Raw genomic sequence first — 15,336 nt, forward strand, 5'->3', positions numbered from 1 at the left:
AAGGGCAAGACAGTAAGATATATTGGAAGCTCACACTTAGAAGTGGTTAATGAGAGGACATGTCCCCAAACTGCCTCCCCGGGCCATGACACCTGGAGATACATCACTGTGAATTTCTTGTGTTTTCCTGTCCCCTTCACTCCAGTTCAAGTGCAAATGCTGAGCGAGGGGAGAAATAAACATTCAGTTCAAGAGTCAGAACCTTATGGAGCTTCAAAATTGAGAAAAATGTTCTCTTGGGAGCAAAACTAAGCACTAAAGCGCTGCTGTCCTGGTGGAACCCGGCTTGGAAGAGCAGCCACTGCATCCGTGTCCCCCAGGCTTCCTGGACACCAGGCTTCCCGCACACGTTAGTGTCCTCTTCTCTGAGAGAGCGGCAGAACAACTGCATGGCACTGTCACGGAGGCTGGCTTAGGGCCCGATCCCAAAAGAAAAGAACATCATGCAGGAAACTCTGCTTATTTCCAACCATTCCTGGTGAAAATGGCAATATCATATCTACTGTTTTCTGGAAAATGTCTTTCTGAAAAGGTTCCTGGAGTCATAGGTTCAGGAGCTGGAATTCGAGGATGCCATTGTCATATCCGGTAAGAAAGTGCGTTGAATTCAGATTATTACCAGTAAATGAGGGCCCTGCTCACCTCGGTATGGGAGGGACGCAGAGTAGGTGGAGGGTGTTGGGATGTCGCATGGATTAACCCCTGCCATGAACAGTATTCTCAAATCAGGGAGCCTTTAAGAAATAGAAAATTGAAAAAATTAGCAGAAGCAAAGGTGGGAGAAATGCCCTCCCTTCTCTTCAGGGACCTAGTTGACACAGCAACAGGTATGAGTGTCCGTGATCCTCAGTTCACAACTCAGACCACAAACACAGCAATCATCCCCCCGTCCTGCTGGGTCAGTGGCGTCTCCGCTTCTCCACCAGGACCTGAGTGGAGGTGTTTTGCAGGAGAGAGCATGTGGAGACAGGTGAGGAGACATCTGCTGGCAGGACAGTGGCCCCTGGTGTGTTTCCCTCTATTCCAAGTCAGGGTAGGGAACCCTACCACATAGGCTGAACTTCTGTGAGAAAGACATTAAAACTAGCCAGTGTTCCCCCCCTGTCTGTTTTTCCTCTCTTACTGGTCAAAGGAGATGGCCAGTATGCTTCCAGCTGGACACTGGCCTGTATTTAATTACTAACAACAAAAATGAATAGAGGTGAGACTTGCCAGTGTGGTCTGAGGCAGGGAAAGCCCCTGGTGATTTCCGAGCCTCTCCTTTTTCTGGATGATGGGCTTTCATCCCATTGACCTCAATAACTAAGTGGAGAAGAGCTGTACTGACCACTTCCCACCCCACATCCAGACCGGCTGAGTCTGAAAGAAGGTTTTAAGGGAATGAGAGACAAGGTGGGTCAGGAGGGGTGGACGATTCCTACCTTCATTGCATAAACACAATCTCTGAATGTGGGAAGTTCCTCCCATCACTGAGACTAAGGCCCAAGGTCACAGACAGACAGGGAAGCCTGAACATCAGGGAACCCTAGCCATGGGCACTGACCGGCAGATTTCCACACTCCAGTGTGATTACTGGATATCATCTTTAGTGTATGGAAAAAAAAAACGAAGTTCATGCAAAGGTTTCTCCAAGTATGTGCCCAAGTCTGGTTAGGTGCGGGAGTAGACTGGAAAGACTGAGCACTCTTGGAGGTTGGTTGGTGTCCCAGGGAAGCAAGAACGGTTGGCACCCAGGCTTCCTCTTTCCTTCCTGAGGCAATAGCTGGGGTAGCAGGGCAGTAGAGATGATGGCGCAGGCAGACAGAATGCCAGGGCATTACTGAGTGCTCTGGGCTGCAGCCAAGACACCAGGGGACCTACAGGAGAAGGAGGGCAGTGGGTCTTAGGGACCATCATGACAATCAACTAAGTTGGTGAGCTGTTGCCATGTTGCCATTTGGCAGCAGACAGAGAAGAGGCAGAAGGGTCCTGATGAAGGCAGCAACGTGGCCTTCAAACCACAGCACCCAAAAGGAGAGAGAGAACAAAAGGGAATGCCCTGCCACAGAGGCAGGGTGGGATGGGGGGCTGGGGGGTGGGAGGGATACTGGGATCAGTGGTGGTGGAGAATGGGCTCTGGTGGAGGGATGGGTACTCTCGATCATTGTATAACTGAAATCCAAGCACAAAAACTTGTAAGTCCACAACTGTACCTCATGGTGTTTCACTAATAAAAATTAAAAATAAATAAATAAAGATATTCCCTCATGAGTTAAAAAAATTGCATTTAGCACCACTTCTAATTAGACTGTGAAGGGATTTGAGAATTAAATGATTTTTCAGAGAGAAAAGTGAGGTCCCAATTTCTGCCTGCACACTTCTGGTGCAAGTGTGCAGGCAGAAGTTTTAGTGCAAATATATGCATTTTTCCCCCCTGAGGTTGGGACTCATTCACAATGCATTCTTGCTTATGTCTGAAACTCAGACACGATTTTTCAGTTCGCTGTCCTCTCAGATGCTTACAAAAGCCTGTCGGCCTACAAAGGGCAGATATCAGCACGGTTGCATCTATCAAAGATGTGTCAAGGTTATGAGATATAAAATAATTTAGGATTTAAGTTGAGCTCTTAAAATTTCTAAATCTGTCTCTTCACCCAACTTTTTATAATTAAAGATATGCCTTGATTTATGGAAGAAAATGCCTGGATGTTATGAAAATAATTAAAAAGAAACTAAGTCCTACTTCTATTTACTATCACATAGATATATTTAAGATTAGAATATTAAATTGCTTTTTTTGAAGTATTCTGTTGGCTGGATTTCCCGTGAACAGTTTAAAAGCTTTTTATGGGTAAAAACATAACGTGGCATAAAATGCTGATTTAAGTGGAACACAGAAAATTATTCCTTACACATCTCTATAACATGTGATGGAGCACATTTGTATGAATTTATTATCTAAAGAGAAGTCACAATGAATCAGAGATTATAAAGTGAGTTTGGTTCATCTGCAGTTGGATACTGTTTTTTTATCTGACATCTTTCATGCAAATGGTATAAATAGCCTTAGAGAGTTAAACAACAGCTATAGACTATAATGACGAATAATAAGAGAGGAAAAATTAATGAGTAGGAGAAAGTGAGGAAAGATACATTATAAAACGAGCAAAGAGAAGGGATTGCAAGTATAATTTAAGGTCTCAGAAATGGATTGGTTGTTTCCGGGAAGAGCATTACATCATGTTCCCAGCACATTTACCACCCAGCACGGTCTGAGCAATATTTCACTCCTGTAGGAACAGCAGACAAGCAACACGCAGACCAAGGACAGATGAGGGAATCGAGACCTGCGAAGAAAAAGAAACTTCTGGTTATTTTAATGTGGCAAATTTTGTACCTCCTGTATCAAGCAACAAGTCCAGCAAATGACACTGATCTCTTGCTTTTGGGCCGTTACTGGCCATGGTACTGGGAATCCACTCGTTTCTCAGGTACCATCTTCCCTTGCCATCTGCTTCCGGGGCATTTGACCCCACCTGCCTCCAGTCATGAACTGACTCCTTTTAAGGAACACTCTTCCTTTTATTTAGTACAAAGTAACACGCACCCATATTAGGATTGCTTTCCATTGGCTGCTAAAATTATATTCCTGTTTATAACTCAGGAACACCCATGTGTAGGTATTCCTGAGTTCTCTGTTACTCCTTCGATCTTATTTGCTCTTTTTTACACTTATGGTTTGGGGTTATTTGTTTATTTTGACAAAACTGCCAATGTTCCTGATCTATGGTAGCAGCGTCGCTACACTTGCCCACTGCAGAGGGCCAGAATCTCTCTGCCTTTACTTCAATTTCCCTTCACTGTCCTCAAGCCCAGCACCCTTAGATCACAGAGAGATCAATGAGATCAATGAGATCACAGCTCAATGAGATCACTGCTGACCAGAACTCGAGGCTGTTTCCTTGAGATCAACCAATACCTTGCTTTGCTTCTTTATACTCTATATGAGTGAAATTATCCTATTCTTGGCGGCAAAGGACTCAAGAGACATGAATGTAGAATTTGATTCTGGATAAAAGGGCAGGTGCTACAGCTTAGCAGTAGAGCATGTCTTGTATGTGTGAAGTGGCACAGATGCATACAAACCTAGACCAAGGTGGGAAAAAAGAGAGTAATCTGCTGGCAAATGTTTGAAAAAGAGTTTCTGTGGGGTCGAAGTAATAGTACAGTGAGTAGGGCATTTGCCTTGCACACGGCTCACCCAGGTTCAATCCATGGCATCCCATATGCTTCACCAGGGCTGATTCCTGACTGCAGAGCCAGGAATAAGGAGTAAACCCTGAGCATCGACAGGTGTGACCCAAAAAGTTAAAAAAAAAAAAAAAACGAGTCTCTGTGACTTGGAGAGCTTTGCCAGAGAGTTGGATTTGGCTTACCACTGTACAAATTGTACCCCCTGAATTGTGAGTAGGGATAAAGACACTTTTTAACAGTCTGAACACAACACAAGTCAATACTGAGAAAGGCAAAATGGAGACCAGAAGAAAACTTAGATTTTTAATGGGCTGTTGCTCCCACTTGTCTTGGAATTCCTTGGTTCAACAAAAATGTTTCCTGCTTCAACCTTTTGAGTGATGTTTATTTTGTTTGAACAAAACACATCGTATTTAAAATTCAAGAGGAGAAAAATTGGAGCATGGAATAGACATGCTTTGCCGTGTTTTCACCTCTGTGACAGTTCTTTTACAAAATTTCATTTTTCTCTTATTATTTTTTGTTTGTGATTAGGGCTTAGACCTCACTCTCTGCTCAGGGATCAATCCTCAAGATTCTCAGGGGACCAGTTGTGTGCAGTGCTACAGATGGAACAGCAGTTAGTGATGTGCAAAGTAAGTGAATAAACACCTGTGCTATATCTCTGGTCTTCTCTTTAAAAATCTTGATTTAACTAAAATAACTAAATGTTTACTTGAAAATGTATCATGTAAAGAAAATAATAATGGGCTGGAGTGAAAGCACAGCAGGTAGGGCATTTGCCTTGCACCCAGCCAACATGGCCGAACTGAGTTCGATTCCTCCTCCCTCTCGGAGAGCCCAGCAAGCTACCGATAGTATGTCGCTCGCAAGCCAAAGCCTGGCAAGCTACCCGTGACATGTTCGATATGCCAAACACAGTAACAAGTCTCACAATGTTACTGGGCCCACTCAAGCAAATCAGTGAACAACGGGAGGACAGTGACAGTGACAGTGACAAAGAAAATAATGTGCATTTAGTTTGTCTCTTTTTTGGAATATTTTGTTGGGAATGGGTGATCCAATCAGTCTTAGTGGTTCTGCAAGCTTGTCTCAGAGATTCACCTCCAACATGACTGGGTGGTTGAATGGTTTGAGTGCTCAGACTCTGTAAAAGGGTGTTGTTAGGTCACACATGGGGCCAGAGGTTGAGGTTACAGCCCTACATCTTGCAGAGATGAACCTTGATCCCTGGGGTTTCTCTTTGGTCCTAACTTTGTACCTTTGAAGATGGAAAGCATGGGATAAATATGAATTTACATAAATTAAACAAGTATATTTATCAAGCTACAACTGTGTGTAAATTATTGCATTTGTTGTAATGCTACAGACTAATTTTAAACTGAAAATATCTTAAAATTGGGGATTTAAAAGAGAGCGGTTAGTTACTGTCCCATGTAGAATCTTCCTCTTCCTTCGATTCCACTAAACTTACTCTGTTTTCTGTGATCCCTTCACTGCCAGGATAGATCTTCATTGGAGACCCTGTGTAAATTTGGGAACCTTTTTCGTCTTTGCATATTCGGGCTTTAATCAATATTCACCAATAAAACAAATGCTCAAAATATTTTTAGAGTAAGTCTATAGCGACTTACCTTTTTCCTTGATCCAAATCACTTCAAAATCCGACCTCCCATCTCCCAACCAGCTTGTAATTCACTGTGTCATAGACAAGGTAACCGTGTGGATATCCTACATGGTGTTCCACAAATAGGCCTCATGAAAGAGACACTATCTTGTGCAGAAAACAAAGTTCTTTGGAAACTGCCTCTCACTAAAGACCCATAGCCAATGTTTTTGGCGTTAATACACTCCTCAGGCAAGCCAGCATGCCTTCCCATTGCTCATCATTTGTAAATAATTTAGCAGATTCTTTTTTTTATTACTAGCATATTAACACATGTAATTAAAACCAAGTTTGCAATCACGCTCTCAAAGGGTACACAAAGATTACCACTGGGCTTTCAAAATGCCAGCCAACAAAACTCTGAATTAATTATGCCTCTTCCTCTATGCATGCAATTTGCACTATGATTGTACTTCCCTATGACAACCAACACTTCCTAGATATTTGGGTCAAGAAAGCAGGATCCTAGTGTTGGAAATTTGTGTGGCATCTTTTTTCCTCAAGTTGGTTCATATTGGGGATTCTACCAGTAGTGTATCTATTTTTAACAAGCTCTTTAACTACTAGCCCGGCAAGCTACCGAGAGTATTAGATATGCCAAACACAGTAACAACAAAGTCTCCAATGGAGACGTTACTGGGCCCACTCGAGCAAATCGACGAACAACGGGAGGGCCTTTACCTTTACCTTTACCTTTAACTACTAAAGGGAAAGCATTTTATTTCATGGCAAGGCACCTGCTCCTACAGCCATATATGCTTTCTGCATCAAAATGATTTTATGCCAATGATAAGGAAGTCCCTTTCGAAACACATGTTTGGTACAATCACCTTTTCCCTGCCCATCCGGACAGTAGGCTCAGAGTCACAGAGAATCAATTTGCTCCTTTCTATTTCTATCTGGATTTGAACTCTCCGCTGGATGTTAACTGGAATCTCAGGGTCCTTCCCCACCAGTGACCTAGACAAATCCCGTTTTCTTCCTAGCTTTGTTTGTATCACTTACAAAATGAAGCAATTATTTCTATCATGAAGAAAAGTCTATGGAACACAGACATTTCATAGATGTTTCACAGACTCTGGAGCTGGAGAAGAAAATTTCAACACCATGGATAGGACTGATGGTTAGAACTAGCATTTGTCATCGAAAACACAGCAAATTACTGAATCTACTTAGCATTCATCTTTCTTGCCAACAAAAGAACTACTGTAGGGGTTGGATAATAACACAGCAAGTAGGGTGTTTGCCTTGCATGTGGCTGACCCAGGTTTGATCCCCAGCATCCTATATGGTCCCCCAAGCACTGCCAGGAGTAACTGGGTGTGCCCGAAATGCAAAATAAATAAATAAATAAATAAACCTACTGTATATATTTTTGGGGACTGAATTGAAGCTCGTTTTAATAATGCATGCCAAGTAGCTTGTGCGGATGTTCTGTTCAGAGCAGACCCTGCTCTGGGGTTTTGCTTTGGTTGTTTGGTGTCTGTGAGGGTGACACTTCCTCCTACTGTAAATGTCATGCTCCCACTGCAACTTTCCCTTTCCACACAGTGAGAGTTTCAAAATATTGAGATTTGGTTAAATTAACAGCAATGAATCTATTATTACTTTTTAGCAGCCTAGGGACTAGGTTTTTCTCAATACGCAAATAAAAAAAATCCATTGAAACAATAGTACCATTTTGGCCAGTCTCCAGGGCATTGGCCTCCTTTTAGGAATGAACTTTCCCTGAGCAGAAGTCTCTGCTGCTAAGATTAGCTGGGAATCCCCCTTATGTCAGCAAATCTGGCTCTGACCTTTCATTCCCCCTCTGGGAGGGGTGATCGAGGAGCTGCGGAAGAGTCCTGTCCCTGCTCACCATTGACCCAAGCGTGCAGTAGGAGAGAACGGACGCTGCCAGGTGCACAGAGATACAAACGCCACCCTGTAGTTTCCTTCACGTGTTACACTGAGGGAAATAACTGAACTGGTTTTTCTTAAACACTGTAAGAGGCCTTTTGTCTTTTGTAAATGTTGCCCCACAGTTTTACATTCATAGCATTTGATTAATCAGAACTCTTGGTTCATAATCCATTTTTCCTAATGAAGTTACATATCAGTTAAATTTAAATTATGGTGTTTGAAATTTACTCAGTGCTGATAAAAACACTATTCTAAACAATGATGAAGCGATTGTTATTATATTATTATTATTATTATTATTATTGGGCTGGAGCGATAGCACAGCAGGTAGGGCGTTCGCCTTACAAGCGGCCAACATGGCCGACCGGAGTTCGATTCCTCCGCCCCTCTCGGAGAGCCCGGCAAGCTACCGAGAGTGTTCGATATGCCAGACACAGTAACAACAAAGTCTCCAATGGAGACGTTACTGGGCCCGCTCGAGCAAATCGACGATCAACGGGAGGGCCTTTACCTTTTACCTTTATTATTATTATTATTATTATTATTGACTTGGGACCACACTAGACAGTTCTCATGGCATACTCCTGGCTCTGAGCTCAGGGATCACTCCTGGGGGGCTCCAGAGAATTATGCATGGTACAAAAGATCTAAGTGGGTCAGCCTCATGCAAGAACCTCCCCTCCTGTAATATCTCATCAGCTTCTGCTATCAATTACTTGGAAATAATTTTCTTAGTATGCAGTAGAGTCATAAAACAGATGAAGAATACCATTCAAAACAATTCCCTCACCAGGGAGCATGTCAAATTGTTTTTAAAAACTTGATACACTCAACATTAGGTCACTGATTGATGAAATCTTTGGAAGTGATCATAAAACATATAGGGTTGTGAAAAAGATTAATGGAAGAAGGTAAAGCAAGGTTTATATGAGTGTAACTGAATGCATTGGGATACATACGGTCTAGAGATTGATGATGCGTTAATAATTCCTTGGACACAAAGCAAATGAAATCAAACTTGTTTTTTTGTTCTTTGTTTTGTTTTGTTGTTTTGTTTTTACAGAGGTGATTTTTACTCTTTGTCATTTGTGGCAAGCACTGCTGAAGGCTGGCCATCATGAACATTGGTCTCTGGCTAGTGTGTACGCACGTCACTGTCCAAAATTATAATATCTTCTGTCCCCCCCCCCCCCCGACTCCTGGACACCAGTGCGAGAATATCAGTTTCAGGGTCTGGAGGAACCAAGGATATGGGAGTCAGGGTGACATATTTTCTGTCAGAAAATGAATAAATCATTTGGTTATATTCTTGTTACCTATATTGTATTATCACTCAGAATTTTCAAAGGAATTAGATTTTAAATGTCCTCTCGAAAAGAGAGAAAATAATTATGCAATGTGATAGAGACTAAAGTACTGGAATAATCCTTTGCAATATCCAATATTATCAAAATAGCACATTATACACCTTAATGCTATATGGAGATTATAACTCATTAAGCTTGGGGGAAGTAATGTTGGATATTCAGTTTATTAGCTATAATTAACCCAAATAAATTGTTTTAAATCATTTTATGATATTAAAGTTTGAGCATGATGGAAAATAATTCAATTTTAGTTTAATTCACAATACATTCAGTTAAAGTGTACTCAAAGCAATGACAGCCAAAAGCTTTCATTAGCTGAAGGTATTTACAAACGCATCCAGTTATATTCTCTATATTTAGTAAGTTCCTATATATATAATGCACTACCATAGAATCATATAAATTTGTTACCATATATTAAAGGGTACATGCTAAGTTGATAAGTGTTAATTGAACACATACTATATTCCATGTTTTGGGTTATATTTTGTAGAGTTTAGAAATGTACTATGTAGTCGCAGTTAGCTGTAGTTGTAGTGTTAGCTAACTGTAACTGCATAGGAGTTAAGTTTAGTGAACTGTGATTACAATGTCCGTGGTTAACAAAGTGAGTGAATAGGAAATATGGGGCAAGTACATAGATAAATGAGAGATGAAAAATAATATATATAAATGAAAAATGTCAATAGGAAGAGACATTCATTTCTATGCTTATGATTCAGATAATTGCAACATGCCATTCTAAGGTGAGTAACAGTGTTTTCCCTTTGCAGAAATTGAGAAGAAATATAATTGGCTTATTTATATTTGCATTACTACTTTGTGTTGTGACCCTCTAAAGATAGCACTTCTCCATTTCTCCTGGAATTCAATACTACTGAGTAATGTTCAGCGAATGAATCAAAAAAAGGACCACATAGATATATCCAGAGGGAACTCACAGAAATGGGCAGTGAGGGTGGGATGTCTATTGTGCAGAAATAGATATTTCAGGAGTCAGGAAAGGCTTGAAGAAAGATTCCGAAGAGAAGAGTATACTTTAAAGAGGGAGTGAAAGGTTGACATGTGGGAGTGAATTTGTTTAGCAGAAACAGATCACAACAGCTGGAATGGAGCTGCAAAGAGGCTGGTTGACTAAAAGCAATGTGCGAAATTGTTCCGGGTCTTAATGTAAGAGCTTTCAATTTAATGTAAGTGGCTATTGTGAGCCCTCGAGGGCTCTCCCAAAGACAGTGATGATTAATCCGGGGCAGGAGTAGATGCCTCTTACTGTTAGTATAGAACTGATCAAACTGGATAAACTGTGGACAGAGAGGCCCATTTGGCATAGCGGGTGAGGTGGGCAGGGCACAGACAATTTCACAGCCAACAGGAATAAAATGGAATCACTGCGGAGCTCTGAAGGCCCCCTCCTGGAAGGGACATTTGATTTAAAAGAACGAGCTGGAACTCTTCTTCCCAGAACTGACAAGGAGAAGCTTCGGGATATTAGTGATGTTTCAGTTCAACCAGAAAGCTTGAACAAGGGAATTCTGAGCATTGGAACAAGCAATGAAATGCCATGAGAGTGAAATGCTTTCATGGACAGATAGTCCAGTACAGTTCGGAGATGTCTGCCCAGCAAGCCTCTGCTCAAGGGAGTGTTGTTAGGCTCTGCCTTTCATGGTTCGATCAATTATCTGGGCTCTTTGTGGAGAGGTAGGATGAAAATATGAGGACAAAAGTCTTCATTCAAGCTTCTAGCCCTGGGACCAAGTTTAGGCAGCTCCAAGCTAAGTGCAAGCACTCACTTCACAACAGATCCAAACCCCGAGCACCATAGAACTCAAAGTATTTTATTTATATTTCAGTATCAGAACTTTTCAGGCAAAGCAAATGTGATCCTGAGAAGTGAAACAATGCTTGGATATGGTATGGAAACTATTAAAATGCACACACTTGAAGGGGAGTTTAGAAACAACATAAAACTAAACCTCATCTGGTAATTTCTCACAATTAAGTTCAGACAATTAATTTCTGACAATTAAGAGTGGCTAGTCCAGATAAAAGCTAGAATAACGCTACAAAATCAACACCATTTGGGAAGAAGTATTAAATATTTTTATTGAATAATGCAGGGTACATGTCACAAAGAAGTGTAAGACAAAAAATCCTGTTTATACATTTATTAGTTTGGAATAACTGGCTACTTGAGAAAGAACAAACTTGGAACTTTACCTTATCACTTAATCAAACCTAATTTCAGTTTTATTAGGAGTTCAATGTAACAAATAAAACAATAAAAGTTTCAAAAAACATCAGTACATTATAATGGTTATAATGTACTAAAGTATAAGCAAGTCATAACAGAAAATTTGAGAGCGTTCATTGTATATATAAAGTTGTTGAATAAAAAAGGAATGTGATCATTAAACTGCAAGATGAAGAATCAGCTAAGAATACTGTTGACACCCTAGAGATAAGAAGTACTGAATAAGTAACTTTATAAAAAGCACACATACATCATGATAAAAAAATGATTAGTTTAATAAGAAGACATTTTTGTATAGTTGCAGAGAAAACACAAGGATACTAATCTCTTTGAAAATTAAAAAAAGTTAGTTGCATATTAGTGTGGAAAATATTAGAAAATTAATGTTAATAATATATATTAAGATATTTAAAATTCTTCATTACTCATTTAATCCTCCTAATAACTTTGCAAGTAACTGAGTCAAGATCATAAGCTCAATCAATGAGGGTACTCTGATTCCAGGGCCAACAGGTGAGTCAAAGTCCATTTTGAACCAATAATCTGCTGGACTTAAGCCCATTTTGGTACTTCATTGTGGACACAGAAGGAAAAGCAAGAACCTTAAAATTGTTGTCAGCAGTGTGAATTTAGTGGAAGTTATATTTGGTTATATTTTATTTAAACTTTTTTAAATTTCATAATTTTATGATAGCAATTTTATTGCCTATAAATTATTCCTTAACTTTCACCCACAGAAATTTCTATGATACATGTGAAGAAAACTTCATTTATTTTGTAGGATCCAAATACAGCACAATTCAATAATTTTTCTATTGGAACATAGGTAGAACTGTTTTTACAGAAATCCTTAACATTTTTATCAGCTTTTGTATGATAACCATATCATCTTGATATTCAAACAGAGCAGAACAGGAGCAGAACCAAAAAGTATAGGTCTATTTAACCCACATATGCAGATATAAATAAAATATTGACTGTTCAAGTCCAACAGTGTGTGAAATAAATAAATTATGATCTAGTAGTATTTATTCAAGAATGGAAATATAGTTCAGTAATAAATAATCTATCAATGCAATTTACCAGACTTAAGGGGAAATCCATATAATTATCTTAGTAGATTCAGGGAAAGCATTTAAAAATGTCCAATATATATTTATGACTTATAAAAATCCTCATCACATTAGGAATGAAAAGAAGGTTAAAGTCATATTTCAAAATTTACAGTAAATATTAAACTTAATGGAGAAATCATACGCTTATTTCCCTTAAAAGGGGGAATGGATAAACATTTGTACGATCATTCAACAGAGAACACAATTACTAGCCAAATGAGAAAGGGAGGGAGAAAAGAAGGAAAATTAGACAATACAATGGTTTTTTGGGCAAGAGAAAAAGCACTACAATCTTCAGATGATGATCCTATCTCTCTACAGATACCATAAACACAATCATCCATCAGTAAACCTTCAGTGGTTAAAAAGATTTTAACAGAGCCCGGCAAGCTACCGAGAGTATTCAATATGCCAAACACAGTAACAACAAAGTCTCCAATGGAGACGTTACTGGGCCCGCTCGAGCAAATCGACGATCAACGGGAGGGCCTTTACCTTTACCTTACCTTATTAAAGATAGGAATAATTGTTAACAACTTACAATTTGTCTGTAGTAAAAGTATAAAATGATAGCCAGAGTAAACAAAATTAAATGCTTAATAATAATTAAATATTTATGAGAGATCTGAGTTAAAAGATCAGAAAATATTCTTGAAAGTTCATTGAGACATCTTTGATAAAAATATCTCTTGCCTCCAAATTAATTTATAAATATAATGTTCTAATTAAAATGCCAGCTGACTAGTTTGAAGAATTCAGAAACATGTTTTGGACATTTATGTGGGAAAAATCCATAGACAGCTAAGAAACATAGAAGTTGTTAAAAATCAGTAATAACTCTCATCACTAAAATACCAAGTTTACAAAAGCAGATATTTTTGTCTGTTTTGCTCACTGTTAAGTGTTGGTATCTGAAATCGCTGACAGACACCCAGCAAATATTTGATATATGAGTGAAGGAAGTCAGTAGCTACTTGTGCAGTATTAGACAAAAGTGCGGGACACTGTTCTGCATCCGGGAGGGATGAGAGTGATGGGGTCCCCAGCTGCGTGGAGATTCCGGGCCAGGGGAATTGCAAACGTGGCAACAGCAGATCCCCTGGACCACGAGGACCTCCTAGGTCAGTAAGGAGGTGCAGGTATACACATCACCTTTCCCGGGGGAAGAAGCACGCTGCTTTGTCCCCTGAGCTTGCACTGACACAGTGAATGGAGCACTGAGGGGGAGTCCTTCTTACTTCCTCAGTTTAGGCAAGTCTGAATGAGCAATAGTCACAAAACCTCGAGACACTTACGCCAAGGGACTGGCATGCTCTGTTACATCGCAAATCAGGCTGTTTTCCTGGGACATGAACTTTTAGAAATGAACATGATTTCTAAGACTACCTATAGATATCAATAATAAATCTCCGATACAGTCCTGAGCGTCCGGGAGGAGGGAGGAGGAGGAGGAGGAGGAGAGGTCACACCTGGAAGTGAGTGGAGGCTTCACGTGCATTGTAATGATAGGGGATGCGACAACAGCCACCCTCATAACCAGGAATCCACAGTGGGGGGGTGGGAAAGGGACATTGTACTGCAGGGAAACAGGGACTGGGAGGGCAGGAGCTTTTGGTAGTGGGGTGGGCAGTAACTCTGTACATCAGTTCCAGAACTTGAACCTGACTGTGATCTTATTACCTAAACTACAAGAACACAAAGAAGACAATATGTATAGGTATCTTAAGTTTTTCGTTTCCAAGATGCGCTCCGTGAATAAGCAGTGATCTGGAATGATGAGTACGTTTTGCTTAGCATCAACAAATGTTTGGATCTGTAGTAAGTTTGGTCATACTGCTCCAAAACTGGAAACAAGCAACCTGTCCGAAGTGAAGGGGCAACTAAATTGTGATGCAGGGCGCACGTGGAGCACTCGACAGTAAGTAAGTGAATCCGCTGGTATCTGTGGCGCAATGTGCGAAGGTATCACCTGCATAAGATGGAGTGAGAACAGGAGGGTGCAAATGCTGTCTTCCAAGATACCATTAATAGATACTCAGTATGATTATAGGTGCATGCAAATTGAACATACATCTGTTCTTTAAAAAGTACAAGCAACATTAGAAAAAAAACACAAAAGTGATTATAGTAACAGTGCCAGGGGAGTGAAGATAGGAAGTAGAATTGAGAATGATTAGAGAAACAGCTCTCATTATTTTTGACTCGAAATTATCTGCATTTCTTTAAAATAAAGTACGAATTATTTCCGGAAGAATGCTTTGAATTCTTTATGTGCAACATTTATCAACACTTGCTCTTTATGCATGTATAATCATTAGTGAAATTGTCTCAAAATATTTCCAGGGAACGCTTAAGCAACATTATTCAAATTAAGATTTCAAAATTGTAGATCTAAACATTAAAAACTCCATGATTAGATTCCTGTTAATATGAAAGTTGTATTGACCTTAAGGAAATAAAAAAAAATAAGATATGCATCCTTATTACAGTATAGCAAAAAGAGTTATCTTTATTTTCTGGAGAAAAGTTCTTGGGGAAGTATAATATTAAAATTTTAATTCTAGGAATTTTTTTCCTAGACCAGAACCCTTTGTTAACGGACCACAGAAGGGTATTTCTGATGTTGGTGATGATTGATCTCTAGATTTTCAGGCACCTGGAAAATAATGCCTAGAACAAACTTCTTGAAAGCTTTTGCTTTTTCTATTCATGGTTGTGGAAGAAATATTCAGAAAGAGATAATCTACTGCTGATGGAACATATAAAGCAATTCAACACCCTAGATTGGGTGCAATTACTTTG

This window comes from Sorex fumeus, unplaced genomic scaffold (genome assembly GCF_029834395.1).
Source record: "Sorex fumeus unplaced genomic scaffold, SorFum_2.1 ptg000061l, whole genome shotgun sequence".
NCBI classification, from domain to species: domain Eukaryota; kingdom Metazoa; phylum Chordata; class Mammalia; order Eulipotyphla; family Soricidae; genus Sorex; species Sorex fumeus.